The sequence below is a fragment of the Bos taurus genome, chromosome 17 (genome assembly GCF_002263795.3).
Source record: "Bos taurus isolate L1 Dominette 01449 registration number 42190680 breed Hereford chromosome 17, ARS-UCD2.0, whole genome shotgun sequence".
Taxonomy (NCBI): Eukaryota; Metazoa; Chordata; class Mammalia; order Artiodactyla; family Bovidae; genus Bos; species Bos taurus.
The window spans coordinates 59865717-59884849 of NC_037344.1; the positions used below are offsets into that span (position 1 = coordinate 59865717).

General features: G+C 44.4%; 1 long non-coding RNA gene across 3 annotated transcripts in view; it reads right to left on the reverse strand.

Moving 5' to 3' along the window:
* Window positions 1–16347: 16347 nt before the first annotated feature.
* LOC100848596 (uncharacterized) overlaps window positions 16348–19133 on the reverse strand; it is a 155990-nt gene continuing 153204 nt past the window's right edge. For all 3 annotated transcript variants that reach the window (XR_003030040.2, XR_001502218.3, XR_003030039.2), the window contains exon 8: window positions 16348–17297. This is a non-coding gene — a long non-coding RNA (uncharacterized lncRNA). The remainder of the gene's footprint in view (window positions 17298–19133) is intronic.

The window sequence follows — 19133 nt, forward strand, 5'->3', positions numbered from 1 at the left end:
AATGAACCATCTGGGAAGTGGCTCCTCTGACCACCATCAAGCCTTCACATGAAACTGCAGCCCCAGCTGACATCTTGACAACACCCCCAAGAGACACCTTGACCCAGACTCACCCAGCTAAGCAGCCCAAAGTCCTGACAGAAGCTCTCAGATGATAAATGTTTGCCTCTAATTTGGGGGTAATAGGTAACTGCTATATCATCACTTCTTTTTTTAGGGAATATCCATTTTATCCAATTTCACTCATTAGCTTGAAAGTGAAAATCCCTCAGTTGTGTCTGACTCTTTGTGATCCCATGGAAGTCCACGGAATTCTCCAGGCCAGAATACTGGAGTGGGTAGCCTTTCCCTTCTCCAGGGGATCTTCCCAACCCAGGAATCGAACCCAGGTCTCCTGCATTGCAGGTGGATTCTTTACCAGCTGGGCCACAAGAGAAGCCCAAGAATACTGGAGTGGGTCACCTTTCCCTTCTCCAGGAGATCTTCCTGACCCAGGAATCGAACCAGTGTCTCCTTCATTGCAGGTGAATTCTTTACCAATTGAGCTATCAAGGAAGCCCCCTCATTAGCTTAAATGCTATGAAATTGCCAATGTTTGACCATCTTAACCACAAACAAAATGGCAGTTCCATGTGGTACAATCTCTACAATGACCAAGGGAAGGGCTCAAGGGTCTGGATAAACACCAGCCTGTTTATGGCGTGATGCACACTGTTCCGATAAAGACCGCAGAGTGGCTGTGTTTCTGGAAGCCAGTGCCCTGCGAGAGGAACATCCTTCCAGATCACCTGCCTGCACCCATCCCCTCTTCCCACCCGGACCCTTGGGCAAGCAGGAGGACTTCAGAGGTCCTCCCAACAACTCTGTCTCTTTCTCGGTCTCATGGTGCTGTTCTTTACAAGCCCCCAAGTTCAGCAAAGCTCCAAGCCCTTAAAAAGAAGTAGAAAGGCATCTTGCAACACAATTAGAGAGATTGGTTCAGGGGCCTCACACACAGCACTCCATCCGGCAAAGCCTCAAAGGGTCCCGGGTGGACCATTTGCTGGCTTTCATTTCTCAGGGGCTGCTTCAGCAGGTGGCCACTAGCAGGTAGTCAATAGGGACCTTCTGGCTGAGGACCGGGGGCTCTTTGGAAAGGTCAAATCCAGGGGCCGGAGGGCACGGCTCAAGAGGTCATGAGGTCAGGACCCGTCACCGTGACAGATGAATCTAAGCCTGTCTCTGTCTCTCTCTCTCTCTCTGGAAGCAGGGCCAAGCCTCTTGAGACAGGAGAGGTGGGGGGGTGAGTGTTGGGGCCTCAAAAAGAAAGCTGAGTCTGGTGTCTGGTCGGCACCTCTCAACTGGTCTTCATTAGGCGGCCCGACAGCCTCTCTCTTCTGCCGCCCTCTGTCCCTCACTGATGGGGCGCTGTCACCAGACCTCTCAACTGTTCCTCATTAGGTGAAACAGTGCGCTTTTGTCCCGCATGAAGCCTTCTTTGTTCTGCCAACCCAGCCAAGCTAGAAAGCCAGAAACTGATACAAAACAATGCCACTCTATCCTGAGGGGACCCCCCTCCCTCCTCCCTCTTCCTCCCCCTGGACGGACAAGGCAGGGTGACTTTCCATATCCCCCCGCCACCACCACCACCACCCGCCCCGTCAGATCCGTGGATGTCTAGCTGAGATGGCGTCGGCTGGAGCAGGAGAAGCACGTTGAGCATAGACCGGCAGTTGGCAAATGTGGCCGCACATGGGAATCAACTGGGGATCTTCTAGCAACGCCTGGTCCCCATCCCCAGACCTCTGATCTGAGGGGTCTGAGCCATGACATCAGGACACAGGACTAGTAAAACCTCCGCACGTGACTCAAACGTGCGGAAAATTGGGGGACTACTGGTGAAGCAGAGAACTTGTTCTCAACTCTCCGTGCCCATCTGCCACCTTGGCACCCTTTAAAATCAAGGGTGGTCCATAAAGTAGGTCACATCGAAATGTCTGCCTGCTGGAAACAAGTAGGGAGGCCATTCCTGGATGTGCCCAGTGAAGACCAGCTCTGTCGAAGAAAGCACTGTTGACACAGCCAATGAAGCCACGGTGGAGTGTCTTAATTCCAGTTTTCAGCATCTTAAATCCTGCACAGAAATCAGATCCCTGGGGGACTCTGCCTCTGTTTCTCCTCTCTGATCCTTCCCACTATGCCCTTGAGCTAAAACTCCACATCCTCAAAAACACAGCTGGTTCCAGGGAGTCTTGGTTGGCTAGAATCAGGTTATCTAGCCAACTCCCACTCCCAAGGCAATGCTGAAGGGTGTAACTGTGCAAAAATACTGAGTTTGTGAGCCCAGTGTGTCTCAGTTCAGTTCAGTTCAGTCACTCAGTCATGTCTGACTCTTTGCAACCCCATGAATCACAGTATGCCAGGCCTCCCTATCCATCACTAACTTCTGGAGTTCACTCAAACTCACGTCCATCGAGTCGGTGATGCCATCCAGCCATCTCATCCACTGTCGTCCCCTTCTCCTCCTGCCCCCAATCCCTCCCAGCATCAGGATCTTTTCCAATGAGTCAACACTTGGCATGAGTTGGCCAAAATATTAGAGTTTCAGCTTTAGCATCAGTCCTTCCAATGAACACCCAGGACTGATCTCCTTTAGAATGGACTGGTTGGATCTCCTTGCAGTCCAAGGGACTCTGAAGAGTCTTCTCCAATACTACAGTTCAAAAGCATCAATTCTTCAGCGCTCAGCTTTCTTCACAGTCAAACTCTCACATCCATACATGACCACTGGAAAAACCATAGCCTTGACTGGACGGACCTTTGTTGGCAAAGTAATATCTCTACTTTTCAATATGCTATCTAGGTTGGTCATAACTTTCCTTCCAAGGAGTAAGCATCTTTTAATTTCATGGCTGCAATCACCATCTGCAGTGATTTTGGAGCCCAAAAAATAAAGTCTGACACTGTTTCCACTGTTTCCCCATCTATCTGCCAAGAAGTGATGAGACCAGATGCCATGATCTTAGTTTTCTGAATGTTGAGCTTTAAGCCAACTTTTTCACTCTCCTCTTTCACTTTCATCAAGAGGCTTTTTAGTTCCTCTTCACTTTCTGCCATAAGGGTGGTGTCATCTGCATATCTGAGGTTATTGATATTTCTCCCGGCAATCTTGATTCCAGCTTGTGCTTCATCCGGCCCAGCGTTTCTCATGACGTACTCTGCATAGAAGTTAAATAAGCAGGGTGACAGTATACAGCCTTGACGTACTCCTTTTCCTATATGGAACCAGTCTGTTGTTTCATGTCCAGTTCTAACTGTTGCTTCCAGACCTGCATATAGGTTTCTCAAGAGGCAGGTCAGGTGGTCTGGTATTCCCATCTCTTTCAGAATTTCCCACAGTTTATTGTCTCAGTATCCACTATTTGTTTTATAGGCTGAGTAGGAAGATGGAGTGTAATATCAAGACAAAGAAGACTCTCACCTCCCACCATGGCTGGCGGCAAAGTAGTTCCCCTCCCAAGGTCTACTAGTATACGTCTCACCTCTTCTTGGTTCGGGCCTGAAATGATAACCTTACAGATTTATACAGGTTAGAGCCTCCCAACTCTGTTTCTAGAAGTGGGTGTTAGGCAGTGGACACGGATTTCACAATTAAAAATATAGGACTCCCAGGAAAATCTGAATTTCAGAAGAACAATAAATATTTTTAAGTATAAGAATGTCCTGTGCAATACATGAGGATACACTTAAAGTAAAAGTTCTTAGTTATTTATCTGAAATTACAATTTCACTGAGTGTCCTGTATTTTATCTGGCAACTCTGGTGGCTCAGTGGCTGAGTTATGTCCGACTCTTGTGACCCCAGGGACTGTAGCCCACTAGGTTCCTCTGTCCTTGGCCCATGGACTTCCCAGGCAAGAATACTGAAATGGGTTGCCATTTCCTTTTCCAGAGGATCTTCCCAACCCAGGATTGAACCTGGGTCTCCTGCATTGCAGGTGGATTCTTTACTGACTGAGCCACCAGAAAGGAAAAGGTTAAGAGTTGTTGGCATGTATGTGAATCAATTTAACTGATTTGCTGCCTGTTGAGCTTATGATAGTTTTTGAAGGAAAGGGATCTTCCAAGAGGGACAGGAGGGGATATTTTTTACTTTGGAATGATGTTCCAGGAATGATTCTAAAGCCACAGCAACAAATGGGAGAAAGAATGTCATGATTGATCAGCAATGTCTACTGTGGGTCTGGGACGGAGAATAAAGGCATGCAAGCCACATATTTACAACCACAGGTCAGACTTGTAATGATGTATAATTAATGGGATCGTTGGGGTGTTGAACTCGGGTCATTTTTTTTTTATGAGAAAAAAAGGAGAAGCAGGGTTTATCCAAGAATGTGCAATAGAAATAATAATGTGCTGATTTTTTTTTTTAAGGAAGTGGTAACCTTTTTTAAAAGAACATAGTTACCACACTTTCTTCTTCTTGATCTTCTGATTCTTGCTCTTGCCTTGAAGCAGCTCTACTGATACCCAGTGGGCCTCCCTGGTGGCTCAACAGTAGAGAATCCTCCTGCCAAGCAGGAGACACAAGTTTGATCCGTGGGTCAGGAAGATCCCCTGGAGCAGAAAATGGCAACCCACTCCAGTATTCTTGCCTAGAGAATCCGTGAAAGAGGAAGGAGCCTGGTGGGCTACAGTCCATGGAGATGCAAAAAGTCAGACACGACTGAGGAACTAAACAATAATAACAACCGATGTTAGGCACCCCGTAGGTGCTTGACCCATGAGCCCGAGCCCAATCCCAACACTTCACCTTTCCTCCCACCAGGCAGATCATGAGTCCCCTAAGTTCATGCAATGGCAAAGACTGATGAACCTATAGAGAAAACTGCTTTTTTGAGAACGTCATGTCATTGAGTTTTCCTGCTCACCCCGATATCTCACCCATATGCTGCCATTCTCCCACAACACTGAGAACCATGGCTCCTTCCCGGCGGCAGACATTGACCAGGGAGGAAGCTAAGACCCACCCTTGAGTGGGAATGCCCACCTTTGTGCACATTCCGGATGGCAGAAGGAACCCATTCATCAAACTATGAAAACTGCCCCCCGCTCCCCAGGAAGAAGGACCATGAAATGCTTGTAAATACATGTCTTTAGGTTTAAACAAATTGCATCATTATTTTTCTTTTTTGAGGGGCCTCCATGTGAAGGGAACTAGAGGCATGCTTTGGTATTTGTCCCACACACAATACATGGCTGGGTCTCCTGCTGTTTCCGTATCTTCTGCCCAAGCCAACTGGCCAGGCCCGCAGCCTCCCAACAGGAGAGGGGTGCCAATTCCTAGCATTCTATTTTCATATTGTTTGATGATAAAAATCGCTCCCGCAGGACGAATGGCAGTGAACAAAAACAGGAAGCAGCCCCCTGATTAGATAGGGACAGGGTGGCCTGTGGAGTGGAAAACAAAATGACTAAGATGATAAATGAGTGGACATGGACACCGCCATCCCCTCCTGAACGGGCCGAGAACGAGTGGGAAGAAGAAATCGGGGAAGAAGTCGAGACTTGGGCTGGAAATGGGGGCGAAGGAGGCTTGCCCTGAAGCACCCATGGGTTAACGCCACTGGGACAACCATTTGGTTTTCAGATACTTCCTTTGAAAATCTCACTAAGGTGATTTAGCATTTTGCTTTGAAACACAGAGGTCCTTTGAAACCTGTGGTCTCGGCCGAAACTGAGTCAGCACCTATTTTGTCATCTTCTGACTCTTGGACGTGGGTTCTCAACTGGGGAAAGATAATTTAGTTCTCCGGCGGATATTTGACAATGTGAAATGGCAACCCACTCCAGTACTCTTGCCTGGAGAATCCCATGGACAGAGGAGCCTGGTGGGCTACAGTCCACGGGGTCTCAAAGAGTTGGACATGACTGAGCGACTTCACTTAAAGACATTTTTGTTGCCATGGTGTCTTTATTTTATTAAAAATGTGGGTCACACTAGCCCAGTGTCTTACTCGAATTGTCTGGAGTAAGAAAGAGGTTGGAGATGAATCCTGGTCCAGAGCCCTCAGTGAGAAGCCTGTAGGTCTTGTGCTCCCAGCCCCAGGCTGGTCCAGAGGAGGTAACCTGATCTACAGGAGACCATCCATATGCTGTTAGATAAGGTTCTGTCCACCAAGACATGATTCGGCCATAAATCCTGCTCCAAGAATTTAGAATCAGTAAACCAACCTGCTAGTTGATGGGGGTCACCGGGAGCAGAGAGGTCATGATGGGGAGTGCTGAGGCCATAGGCCTAGCCACCCCAGGCAGTGACAGGCCGGGGCCAAAAAGAGAATGTGTTACCTATCTTAAATAGGTTCCTCCTGCTCCTACTTAGTCACTCAGTCGTGTCCAACTCTGAGACCCCACGGATTGCAGCCCGCCAGGCTCCTCTGTCCTTGGGGATTCTCCAGGCAAGAATACTGGAGTGGGTTGCCATGCCCTCCTCCAGGGGATCCTCCCAACCCAGGGATCGAACCCAGGTCTTCCGCATTGCAGGCAGATTCTTTACCATCTGAGCCACCAGCAGTGTGTATTTAAAATGGTTAACCAACAAGGACCTACTGTAGAGCACAGGGAATTCTGCTCAACATTCTATAATAATCTAAATACGGAAAAAAATTGAAAAAGAATGAAAAGACATATTATTTTTATTTTTAAATGAGAATGGAGAAGACTCCAAAAGGGAGCAAAGATGAGAGGGACCACAGGGCCACCCACCCGCCCCCCCAGGAGAAGGAACGATGGCCTTTACTTCCCAGTTCTCAACTCCAAATCTCTCAAAGTACTCTTCTCCGTCTTGTATTGCGGGTCTGTTATCAATAATGATAATAATATTCCCTACTATTGAGAATAAGCTTACAATAAAAATCCTTTTAACTTGGATTTGTTTGAGTGATCATAGATTCCTCAAACCCCAAAGAACCCTGACTAATGTAGCTGTCCAGGTAGGTACCACCACAGAAGAAGGTCATTCAGTCTTCAGGGAAGGGGATTGTGGGAATGATAAGTAGCTGAAAACCCATATTGGGCACCCCCAAGGTGGTAAACTGTTGCACTAACCTGAAGAGCATTTCCAAAAAGGGTTAGGCTGTAACACACTTAACCTTCTCCCTTCTCCTAACAGGCCTCAATTCTATGAGATAGTTAATCTTCAGATGCAAGTAATATTGGTTCATTTCATGCCCCCCAAATGAGACACCCTAACTTGGTATGGCCCCACTAGGGACCAAATGATTATTTCTGCCATCTTGCATATAGTATAAATTCTTGAATGGCTGCTAAACAAAAGTCAAAGATTACAAGGTGATAGTAGAAGAAGGTATAATGGACTCTTATTTCAGTCTGCCTGGTACTCCATATCCAGTTGTCTTCTAGAAATAACATTCCCTCTTTCTTTAAGAAACCCATTCTGTGAGGTTTTGATGGGCTGAAAATCACAAACTATCCCAGCCTCCTGTCCACAGGTGTAGGCATGCCACCCAAACTGGGTATTGTAGACTCTCATCCCAATGCCCAGAATGAGAGCCATAAAAAGGAGGAGGGGTTAACACAAACCAACCAACCGTATTCCTTGCCTGGAGTTTTTACAAAGATACTAGAGAAACAAAAGAGCTTTTTACTTTGGAGTGACTAAGTTAGGATAATATCAGCTTGAAACCGCCTCTGACCACACCTCTCCTTCTCGACTCCCTCACCAAAGAAGGAAATTCAGTTGCTGTAGAAGAAAATGAGACCAGTATAAATAGAAGGAGAAATGGAGCTAAAAATGGAAAGAAAGAAAAAAATAAAAAGAGAGAAAGGGCAATTCATAGAGTCTTTATAGTCCTAAAACCAGGTCCATCTCTGAACTTCACAGTTAGATGATCCAACAAATTAATTTTGGTTCTTTTTCCTTCTTCTTTGTTTTTTTTGGGGGGGGTGGGGGTGAGGGTGGGTGGATGGGGCAGCACATACCCCCACATGTGGGATCTTAGTTCTTCAGCCAAGAATTGAACCCAAGCCCCCTGCAGTGGAAGCATGGAATCCTAACTGCTGGACTGCCAGGGAAGTTCCCTTTTTTTCCTCTTCTTTAATTGGGTTTCTACCACTTGCTACCCAAAACAGTCACAAATAATTCAATAATAATAATGAATAATAATAATAATCTCAGATGAGTCTGAGAACACTTGAATGAAAGAACCCAGGGATGGATTGTCAACTACATTTTTACAATAATGTAATATTATAAGATACTATTACAATAAAGATCTCCAAAGAGATCAATCCCCCCTCATCCGGCCTGCCATATACCCCTCCGCCATAAAACAAGAAGTAGTGTGAGGGAACACTTCTCATGGGACTTTGTTGAGGGAGGAGGAAGGGAATAAAAAAAAAAATGATCCCAGGGTCAAAATAATCAGTAAAATATTGAGTTGAAGAAAATGATTCTAGTTTCTTTATTATAATAGGGCTTCTCAGAACCTTCTATGTGTTAATTACACAAGTGGACCCTTCAAAAGAAAAATATGATCAAATGTAATATTCAGGGTCCTAGAGAAAGAAAGACAGGGAGGAAGAGAGAGGAAAGGAGGCGAGGGGAGGGAGGAGAAAGAAAGAAGAGAAAGCTTTGGATACTAGTCAAGAATTTATAGAGGGGAGGGATAAATTTGCAATTGGAGATTAACAGGTACACACCACTAGATATAAAAGAGATAAGCAAGGACCTACTGTACGGCATGGGGAATTATATTTAATATACTAGCCTATAGTGGAAAAGAATCTGAAAAAGAATAGATAGATATACATATATATATATATGCATAAGTGAATCACTCTGCCACTCACCTGAAACTCAACATTGAAAATCAATTATACTTCAATTTTTTTAAAAAAAGTTTATTTCGAGACCATTTCAGCTTACCTCTCACATCCTGTCTCGATTCCAGAATGCCAAATGTATTATTTACAACAAACCATGCTTTACCCTCCACTGACATTAGTGAGAAGGAAGAGGTAGCCTATGGGAAGGAAGGCCATGGAGCCTTAGGGTGGAGTGAGACATTCTTCTCCTTTCTTTTTTTTTTCCCCGTTACTTCCAGTTCAACAATTTAGCAATCCCTCTGCGTCTGCCATGTGCCCAGCACTGGATGACATACTAGCGATACAGAAATAAACAAGACACAATCCTGATGTCCAGGAAATGCCAGTCAGAGAGACGGACAAATAAAGAATATCTCAAAACAGGGTGGATACTGTCAGGAGGGGAAGGAAAAGCTTCCTGGAGAAGAAGATGCCCAGGGTGCCGGGAAGAGAGCTTTTGGAGTTTATGGGGAAAAAAAAAAAAAATAGCCAAGCCCACTCCCAAAGCTATTCTCGTCTTAGAAATGATGAGTCATGCTATCCTGAGGACCCTCTTCTGAATGTATCAGCTGCTGCCCCTTCTCTTGGCCTTCCAAAAGCCACATGGTTCAATTTTGCTACAGAACAACGATCAGTGGAAATAATTGACATAGATTAAGCTATGGGCAGGCTGTATAGATCATGGGCCCAGATCTAATTCCCGCCTGGTCCACTCAATTACGCAGGACCTCCTTACTGGAGAAGCAGGTGTAGTTACTGTAAATAAGTTCAAGTTTGGGCGCAGATGTCACTGGGTAACTGCATTTGCCATGCTTGGGTGATACATAAGGAAACCATCAACAGCGGCATCCTTGAGCTTGCAGAGACCTGGCTAGCTTTTCCTGACAGCCTGGCATCTAAGTGACCTAAGGGTATACTTAATGATAAAGCCAACCTATGCGTGTGTGCACGCTAAGTCTCTTCAGTCGTGCCTGACTCTCTACGACCCTATGGACTGTAGCCTGAACTTAACCATCACTTTATTCACATTACTAACTTTTCAACTGATAGGGAAATATGCACGAATAAACAAATGTCTCTATCAACAGGACTGTAAGACAGGCATCGGCAAGCTTATGATGACTGTGGGATGCTGAGACCAGGCTAGGAAGGCAGAATGGAAGTTTAGGATTGGGAGTAATATTACTGCGGTGGGGAATAAGGTTTACCAGCTGTGTGACCTTAAGCCAGTCACTCAACCTCTCTGAGCTTCACTTTCTATATCTGAGAATGGGGTTAATCATTCCTTTCTATATTGCAGAGTCTGTGAGTCTGACGTAAGAGAATAAAGGTAAAAATCCTTGCCATTGTGCAAAGTGCAGTACATATCAGAGTCATTGTGAGCAAAGCACAGTGGCAGTGAGAGGTGGGGAGATTTGCTTAGACTTGGTTATAAGTTTCTAAGAAAATCTTCAAAATTATTCTGGGGCTTTCCTTGTGGCTCAGTAGTAAAGAATCCATCTGCCAGTGCCAGGGACATGGATTCAATTTCTGGTCGGGGAAGATCCCACATGCCAAGGAGCAACTAAGCCCATGTGCCACAACCATTGAGCCTGTGCTCTAGAGCCTGGGAGCCGCAACAGCTGAGCCCACATGCCGCAACTCCTGAAACCCAAGTGCCCAGAGCTTGTGCTCTGCAGCAAGAGGAGACCCCACATGAGAAGCCCAAGCACTGCAGCTAGAGAGCAGTCCCCACTCTCTGCAACTAGAGAAAAGCTAGGGCAACAACAGAGACCCAGCACAGTCAAAAATAAAGAAAGAAAGAACGTTATTTGTAAAAATGTATTCTAAGGGCACAAACCTCTAGTTATAATATGAATGAGTTCTTGGGATCTAATGTACAGCATGGTGGTTATAGATCATAATCCTGGACTGTATATTGGGTTGGTCAAAAAGTTCATTTGGGTTTTTCTGTAAGATGTAAAATGTTATGGAAAAACCCAAAAGAAATTCTTGGCCAACCCAATACTTGAAAGTTGCCAAGAGTATAGATCTTAAATGTTATCAACACACACACAAAAGTAATGGAAATATATGATGTAGATTAAGTCACTTCCCCAAGCTTGCTAGTAAAGCAAGCTAAGATGTGAATTCTGCTTGATTTGGATCTCAAATTCACTCTACCGTGTCTCCCAGTCACTTTCCGATTTTTGATCAACTTGCAGGAATCAAAAGGGAATTTAGCATAAAGAAAATGTGGTATATATGTACAATGAAAAATTATTCAGCCTTAAAAAAGGAAGAAGGAAATCCTTTCCCTTAAGGGGAAACATGGATGAACCAAAGGACATTACACTAAGTGAAATAAACCAGTCCCCAAAGGATGAATACTGTATGATTCCACTTAAATGAGGTATCTAATATAGCCCCTCAGAAGTAGAGAGTAGAATGCTGGGTGCCATGGGCTGGAGGGAGTGGGGAATGGGAAGGGTTTGTTTTTTTTTTGGCTGTGCCAGGTCTTACATGAGGCACACGGGATCTGTAATCTTTGCTGCGTGCAGGATCTTTAGTTGTGGCATGCAAACTTTTACATGTGGTATGTGGGATCCAGTTCCCCGACTAGGGACCACACCTGAGTCTCCTGCATTGGGAGCACAGAATCTCAGCCACTGGACCACCAGGGAAGTCCCTGAGATGCTGTTTAATGGGTATAAATGTTCAGTTATCCAAAATGAATAAGTTCTAGGAATCTGCTGCATAACATCCTATCTGCAGTCAACAATACTGTATTGTACACTTAAAAATCTGTTCAATGTCATATTCAATGTTCTTACTACAATTGAAAAAGGGGGTAATTTAGTCTCCCAAAGGACTAAATGTTGAACATGAGTGGCAGAGCATTGGACTCTGCTAAACTCTTATCACTTCAACTGTTAAATGGGGATAAAACAGTAATTACCTTACAGAGTTATCTGAAGATGGAATGACATAACCCATGCAAAGTATTTGGCACCCTGCCTAGAACATAATAATGACCCAATTAATGTTTGTTATTATTGTTTTTGTTATCATCATCAGAAACATCCTTATTACTCCAGTGCTCAGACAACTGCCAGGAACTGGTGTTCCCCCATCACATGCTACTTCCTGGTGTCCCTTCCAGCCATCTAAACCTCCTTGGAAAAGACTCTGATGCTGGGAGGGATTGGGGGCAGGAGGAGAAGGGGACGACAGAGGATGAGATGGCTGGATGGCATCACTGACTCGATGGACGTGAGTCTGAGTGAACTCCAGGAGTTGGTTGTGGACAGGGAGGCCTGGCGTGCTGCGATTCATGGGGTCGCAAAGAGTCGGACACGACTGAGCGACTGAACTGAACTGAACTGAAAGCTCTGTGATTGACAGGCAAGTCAAGATCTCCATTCCCGCCTTTCAAAAGGTGCAGGCAATCAACTCCACAATCTACTAAAACATGCAAGGGACCCTAGGGGGCTGAAAACTCTTCAAACCGAAAATCATCAAAACAGGTTTTATTTTATCATCTCTAACAACAGTCCAGCTGTAATGTCAACTGTGCTTGTTCATTTGTTCTTAGAACAAATGAAACTTGAATCAAGTTTTGGCAAGTCTTCAGAGACTATCTGTACAGATAGATAGGTAGATAGATAATATGACACCGTAATATGACACATTCCCTTCACATAGAACTTTCTGCAGCAGGAGCATAAAGAAGATAATTTTTCAGAAATACTGGAGGGCTCCATCAATTTTCCAAAGACTCTCTTAATCCTTTGATTCACAAATCACTCTCTTTTGAAGCACCTGTCGTGTCAACTGGCCTGATGCTACTACATGCTCATCCCTCAAATGCTTTGCTTGTAATTAGAGCCACTGTCCAGCAAAATTTTCATCCATTTTATGAAACCCTGCATCTTTTGCAAGACTTGCAATTCCACTTTGCAAGCATTTGCATCATATTTGCATCATACTGTTGGATATCTCTAGCATCTGGCAACCTCCCCATAAAGATGTTGGTGCCCTGGTTGACAATTAGGCTTGTGTGACGTGGAAGGGGGAATATGTGCATAAGTGATGAGCTTATGGGCTTCCCAGGTGGTAGCTAATGGTAAAGAACCCACCCGCCAATGCACAAGACATAAAAGTCACAGATTTGATCCCTGGGTTAGGAAGATTCTCTGGAGGAGGGCATGGCTACCCACTCCATTATTTTTGCCTGGAGAATCCCCATGGACAGAGGAGCCTGGCGGGCCATAGTCCATAGGGTCACAAAGAGTCAGACATGACTGAAGTAACTTAGCATGCATGATGAGCTTATTGGTCATTTACCATATCATGACAATATTTGATTCTCTGCATGACTCTGTACAACATGAGCTCAGACAATGAATTCCCAGTTAATGAGATCTCCTAAACTTTATTTCTAACCCTTGAGTACACAGGATATCATCTGGTATATGCTACACTTAATCCTCTTGGCGTGAGCTAGACTAAGTTTCTGTCCACAAAAACAAATATTCTTAACTAAATCCTCCAGACACTTGAGCTCTGACACTAATTTTTTTTTTATTGTTTCATATGAAGTACTTAGCTCAGACTTGCTGGAATTGTGCAAATGTCCAAAACTTGAGTTTGGTAATATTCTCAGTAATAATTCTTAGTAGTTGAACAGCTCTGAGCACAAAACAAAAGGGCGTTTATAGGCATGGGGTCTTCATTACATAAGAATTTATTATCCAACTCCAACACGGTAATGAGGTTATATCTGGAAGCAAAAAGCCATTTATAATATAAAGAAGAATTCATAAGTGGATGGCCACGTATAAAATTAATTCCCATGAAAACCTCATTCCCCACATAATTGACACAGTTGGTGACCTAGAGCAAATAATTTCACCTCTTTTGTCCTCCATCGCCTCATGTGTAAATTGCAGACAAAATTAGCCCATGTTGAAGATTTGTACATGAGCTGAGATGAAACATGGTAAAATTTTGCAATCAGAAAATTAAAGAAGAAAGGAGAACCACAGTTGTCTTTCAATACCAGTTTTTCTTTTCTACTATATTGATAGAACAACTGGATTTTAGGTGGGTTTTTCCTAGCTCCCTTGCAGCTAAGTGGGAATTTATAACCATGGAGATGGAGACAAATGTGTGCAATTTCCCAGCCAAGCCCTTAAGGAGAAGGGGCATTTCTTTCCCATCTTCTTTGTCCTCTTTTCATGGGCTAGACTATAGACTTGGTGCTAAATTACAAAAAAGTGTTGACAGTGAAAACACCTGAAGGATGATAAAGAAAAAAAAAAGAAGAAACCCAAGGGGAAAAAATCCCAAGGTTCAGAGTTGTCATAGCAGCACAGTTTTTTATGTGCAAGAGAATTAAGTATCTACCTCATTTAAGCTATAAGTATTTGGAATTGCTCCTCAAGCAGCTGAACTATATCCTACGCAAAGTAGTAGCATTCTCCTTTTATCTGCCACACAATCAAATCCACCAACATTATGCAATTCCCATGTACAAGACATTAGAGGCAGTGTTGAGACAAGGCTTGGAATACAGGATTCTGACTCATGGGAAGGATAGGGGTAAAGGATAGTAAGGGAGTTTGGGATCAACATATACAACCTGCTACATTTCAAGTGGATAACCAATAAAGTCCTACGGTATAGCACAGGGAACTCTGCTCAATGTTAAGTGGCAGCCTGAATGAGAGAGGAGTTTGGGGGAGAATGGATACATGTATATGTATGGCTGAGTCCCTTCACCGATCACCTGAAGCTATCACAACATTGTTAACTGGCTATACTTCTATATAAAATAAAAAGTTTAAAAAAAGAGAATATGGATTCTGAAAGAATAGATACATGTATATGTATAAAAATCATTTTGCTGTACATCTGAAACTAACATGACATTGTTAATCAACTATACTCCAATAAAAAATAAAAAGTTCAAAAAAAGAAAATGGGTTGTGAAGTCAGGTTAACTTTCTCCAAATTGAGCTCTACTACTTCCTGACAATGGGATAAGTGAAAGTGATTTGCTTAGCTAAGCTGCAGATTGCAAATCTATAAATTGGGTGTAATAAGCCTAGCTACCTCATGGGATTGGCATAATGATATAAGGCATAATGAGATAATGTATGGAAAGCATCTAGGACCACGACACACCCAGCATCCCAAAAATGTTAGTTCTTATTACAAGGGAAGATGTTTTCAGGGCTGGAAGAAGACCTGATACTAACTTCAGTCTGGGGCTCAAAAGTTAAGGTGACAGCACTGTGGACTCCTTCATCCACATTTTTGCTCACCCACTAAGTGGATTTCCTTCTGAAACGTGAACTTGCTTTCTCCTTGGCAAATTCCCATATTTTCAGATTTAAAAAAAAATTAGAAGACTGGTCTCTTACCCTTTAGATTCAGTTTTCATTTGGGAAATGAGTGTCAAGAGTATGGGTAGGGCCAAGCAATAGTCAGCACCCACATCCTTCCAAGAGAGTAAGGACTATGCGGGTCCCATCTACCACGTGTGCCAGCCATGAGCAGCTCCAAATCACAGAGAACTACATTTCCCAAACTGCTTTGCTTTCTGGTTTCCTGCTCAGTCAATGGTGGCAGGCTGGAGGGAAGGAGGAGAAAAGAGCCACGGTATTTCTCACTCCACTCATCCATCCTGCTTTGGCAGAAGCTAACCAACCATGTGGAGGTCCTGGCACTTGAGCTCTCATAACACAAGCTTCTCTTTCTGTCCCTTTTCCCTAGGGGGAGTAACGACTTCCTGCTCTTGGTAATCTCTGAGTTGCCTCATTTCCCCGTTTGCCGCCTTGACTCTTCCATCACCTAGGGATTCAATCCCCTGCATTGAATGCTCTCTGCTTGAAGGAACTTTCATGACGTCTTCACAGATACAACATGGAAACTCCAGTGCTGAATACATTGCCTTGTATGTGTAGGGGATTCAATGCCTATTTGTTGAATGAATACATACTCAGAGGAAGAGAATGCTAACATAATCCCTGAATTTGGTCCTCTGACCACTCTGAGGAGCTCTTTGGCTGAGAACACCTCTTACGGAATTCTCACCTCTGCTCACAAAGGCTCCCAGCTGGCTAAATCACTGAAAGTACCAAAACAATCATCTTTCAAAACCCCATTGATGGTCTCATCCCCTGAAGTACTAAATTCCATGCCCTTGGGTCCTGAATTTGCACAGGCAGGGAAGAATTTTCTTCTGGAGACCTTCTCCGTGTTGGATGATCCAGATGAAAGCAGAATGGATAAATAGGATGGAGGAGGAGAGGGTGCAGGAAAAAAAAAAAAAGTACCACCTCTCTGAGAAGCTATTTATCTCCAGACACTACTGGGGATCAGCACAGTATTTCAATATTTGTAAATATCTGTTTGGCCCCGAGAGTTCTCTCCCATGGAAACAGCTAATAAACTAAGCTGCCTGAGTTTATTCCTTCTGCCAAGGCACATTCCAGAGTCTGATTACATTTCTGTTTTATTATGGAAAAGAGGAGAGAGAAAGAGAGAGCAAAGGATCACCGAGGTGACAGGAAACCCAGAGTTAGTCTTCCAGGTTGATGAGGTTTTTTTCATAGAGAGCCAGAACCACAGATGTACGTTACAATCAGCACCAGTCCTCTCCCTAAAACGGGAACTGCCCTCTTAACCTGGAATTCCAAATTGTGTTGTCACATCTAGCCAAGCAAGTGGCCACTTTACCAAGTCTCCAAACAGAGCCTGGAAATGGTAAGTAGGTGGAACGGTCTCCAAGAAAGAGAAGAACTCCCAGGCAGTGTCAACGCTGCTAATCTCTGTGGACCACGCTACAAGTGGCAAAGAGATATTTTCATCTCTTGTTTATTTTTGACAGTTAGGAAGCCCAGGACCCAAGCAGTGAGGTGGTTTCCATATGGTCCTGGTTCGTGCAGGTCCAAGTAGGACATGGATCCAACCCATATTTCACCGAATTATGCCACCTTCCCAAGACAATGCCTTTCCTCCAAACGCTGAAATGAGTAACCTAGAGTTTGTCTTGGAGATTATTTGACTTGCCTTACTAATTATTTGATTTCTTTTTTTTTGTTTTTTTTTTTCATTTTTCCCAAGCCAACAAGCCCACTTATTTTGTGGTGACACCATAACTAGAATCATTTTTTTGCGTGATAGCACCATAACTAGAATCATGGATTTTTAGACTTGGAGGTGCCTTTGAAGTTCAACCCCCTCTATAATATTAACAACAATATTTGGTATTTACCAAGGGCATACACAGGGCTGTATGCCCTGTTCTAAGTCCTTTGTCTGTTTTATTTCACACAGTAGCCTTGACCGAAGTGTTCCATGGAATGCTGGTCTCACAATATACTGCATAAGTTGAAGACTCCATGGTCCAAAAGAGATTGCAGAAATGTGACCTACTGGATCCATCTAGGGGAAAAAAAAATCACAAGATGCACATGAACATCTGAGAGACTGGAAAGTTCTGCAGTTAAGAAAAATCATTGCATTTTTAAAAACAAGTTTCTTCCCAAACATCTCTGTCCGTGGACTCCTTATTTCCTGAAATCCAATTACCATCCTGCTCCCATTCTAAATCAGCGAGAAAGCTCCATCTTGTCTTATATGTTCCCTGGCAAATGTAATTAAGATGGGGGAGGCCTCTAGCATCTTAGAGTTTTCAACAATCAGTCCTTAACGAGGAGTTGCTTAACTCTTTCTTAACTGGAAAAACGAGCGCTGGGAATCGCCTGCTCGGTTAAGAGATTTAAGATTCTCTAAATGAAGTTTGCAAGTGGACGGATGGAAGGTCTGCAAACACATCGCTCACTCCTCACCCCCGTCCAGCTCAGCCTCAGATGCATTATAATCGATATTTAAACAACTACAAAGGTGAAGGTTGACCCTGAGCGTCCTTCCCGCGGTTCATTCCAGATATTATCTATGAGGAGTAAACAGGCCCGTCCCGAAGTCTTGGCCACCCCGGTGTGATATCAAACAGCTGCTCCCAGGCCGTGGCAGCAGCGCCCATATTTCTCCTGCTGTACTTATAACAAGTTGAGCTTCCTGGCGGGAGTGAGGGGTGGGGGTTCTCTTTGAAGTTCAAGGGAGCAGTGTGTACAGTATGTGTGGGAAGGAAAACAGATTTGTCTCTCATGGAGAGCATCCTTTCCATGAGAACTGAAACTTCCAGGAAGAAGAGGTATCATTTAGCACTTCAAATAATAAAAACAGTAACAATAGTAACCCACATGGCGCTTATAAAGCTTTTACTGGTGTCAAGCATGGTTCTAGAAACTGTCTGGCTTCAGCGCTTGCTGGAAGGTAAGAACCACAATGGTTCCCTTTTTACAGAGGGGAAAACTGAGGCTCAGGGAGGCTAAGTGACCTGTTAGATGTCCCAAGGGAGGTGAACGGTGATCTTGGGTTATAGTTTGGCCCAGGACTGATGTCTTAGTCCCAGAACTGGAGCAAGAGTAGTTTTCTTGGCCAACTGAGGGGCAAAGAATGAGTTCTTCAAAGAGGAAGAGACTGGAAGAAATGTGAGAAGTTCCAATGTCAGTCTCACTTCTCCTAGCAAGGTGGGGAGGGAGTGTCTATGTCCTGGCAGCTGCAGGTCCCCATGGAGCTCAAGTTCACTACATCAGCTCAAGAGAAGCAAAGTTGGGGATCGCGGGCATGGCAATGAAGACACAGAACACGAGGTCAAGACCTGCCAGAGAGGATGGAACCCCCCAAAAGAGTGCAGAGGCATAGTCTGCACTTTTCCTAGGCATCTGTGTGTGTGTGTGTGAGTCGCTCAGTCGTGTCTGACTCTGCAACCCCGTAGATCGTAACCCACCAGGCTCCTCTGCCCACGGAATTCTCTAGGCAAGAATACTGGAGTAGGTTGCCATTCCCTTCTCCAGGGGAATCTTCCTGACCCAGGGATGGAACCCACCTCTCCTGCATTACAAGTAGATTCTTTACCATCTGAGCCACCAGGGAAGCCCTGGTAGAGTCTATGAAAAGACACATCTTTGTTGAGTGCCTGGTGCTCCCTGAAGGGACCCAAGAGAGAAGAGGTTGGAAGTTGCAGCGTCTCTTATATTGCAAACCCTAGTTATTTTCACAATGCACTACAGGATACATAGGTCAACTTGTGCATCCAGGGACAACCCATGAGCACGAACCCCAGAAGGCAAAGATCATGGGGCCCATCTTGGTAGATGCCAACAGCACACACCTGCTCTGTGCCACCAGCAGTTGCAGGCATTCCTAGGGACT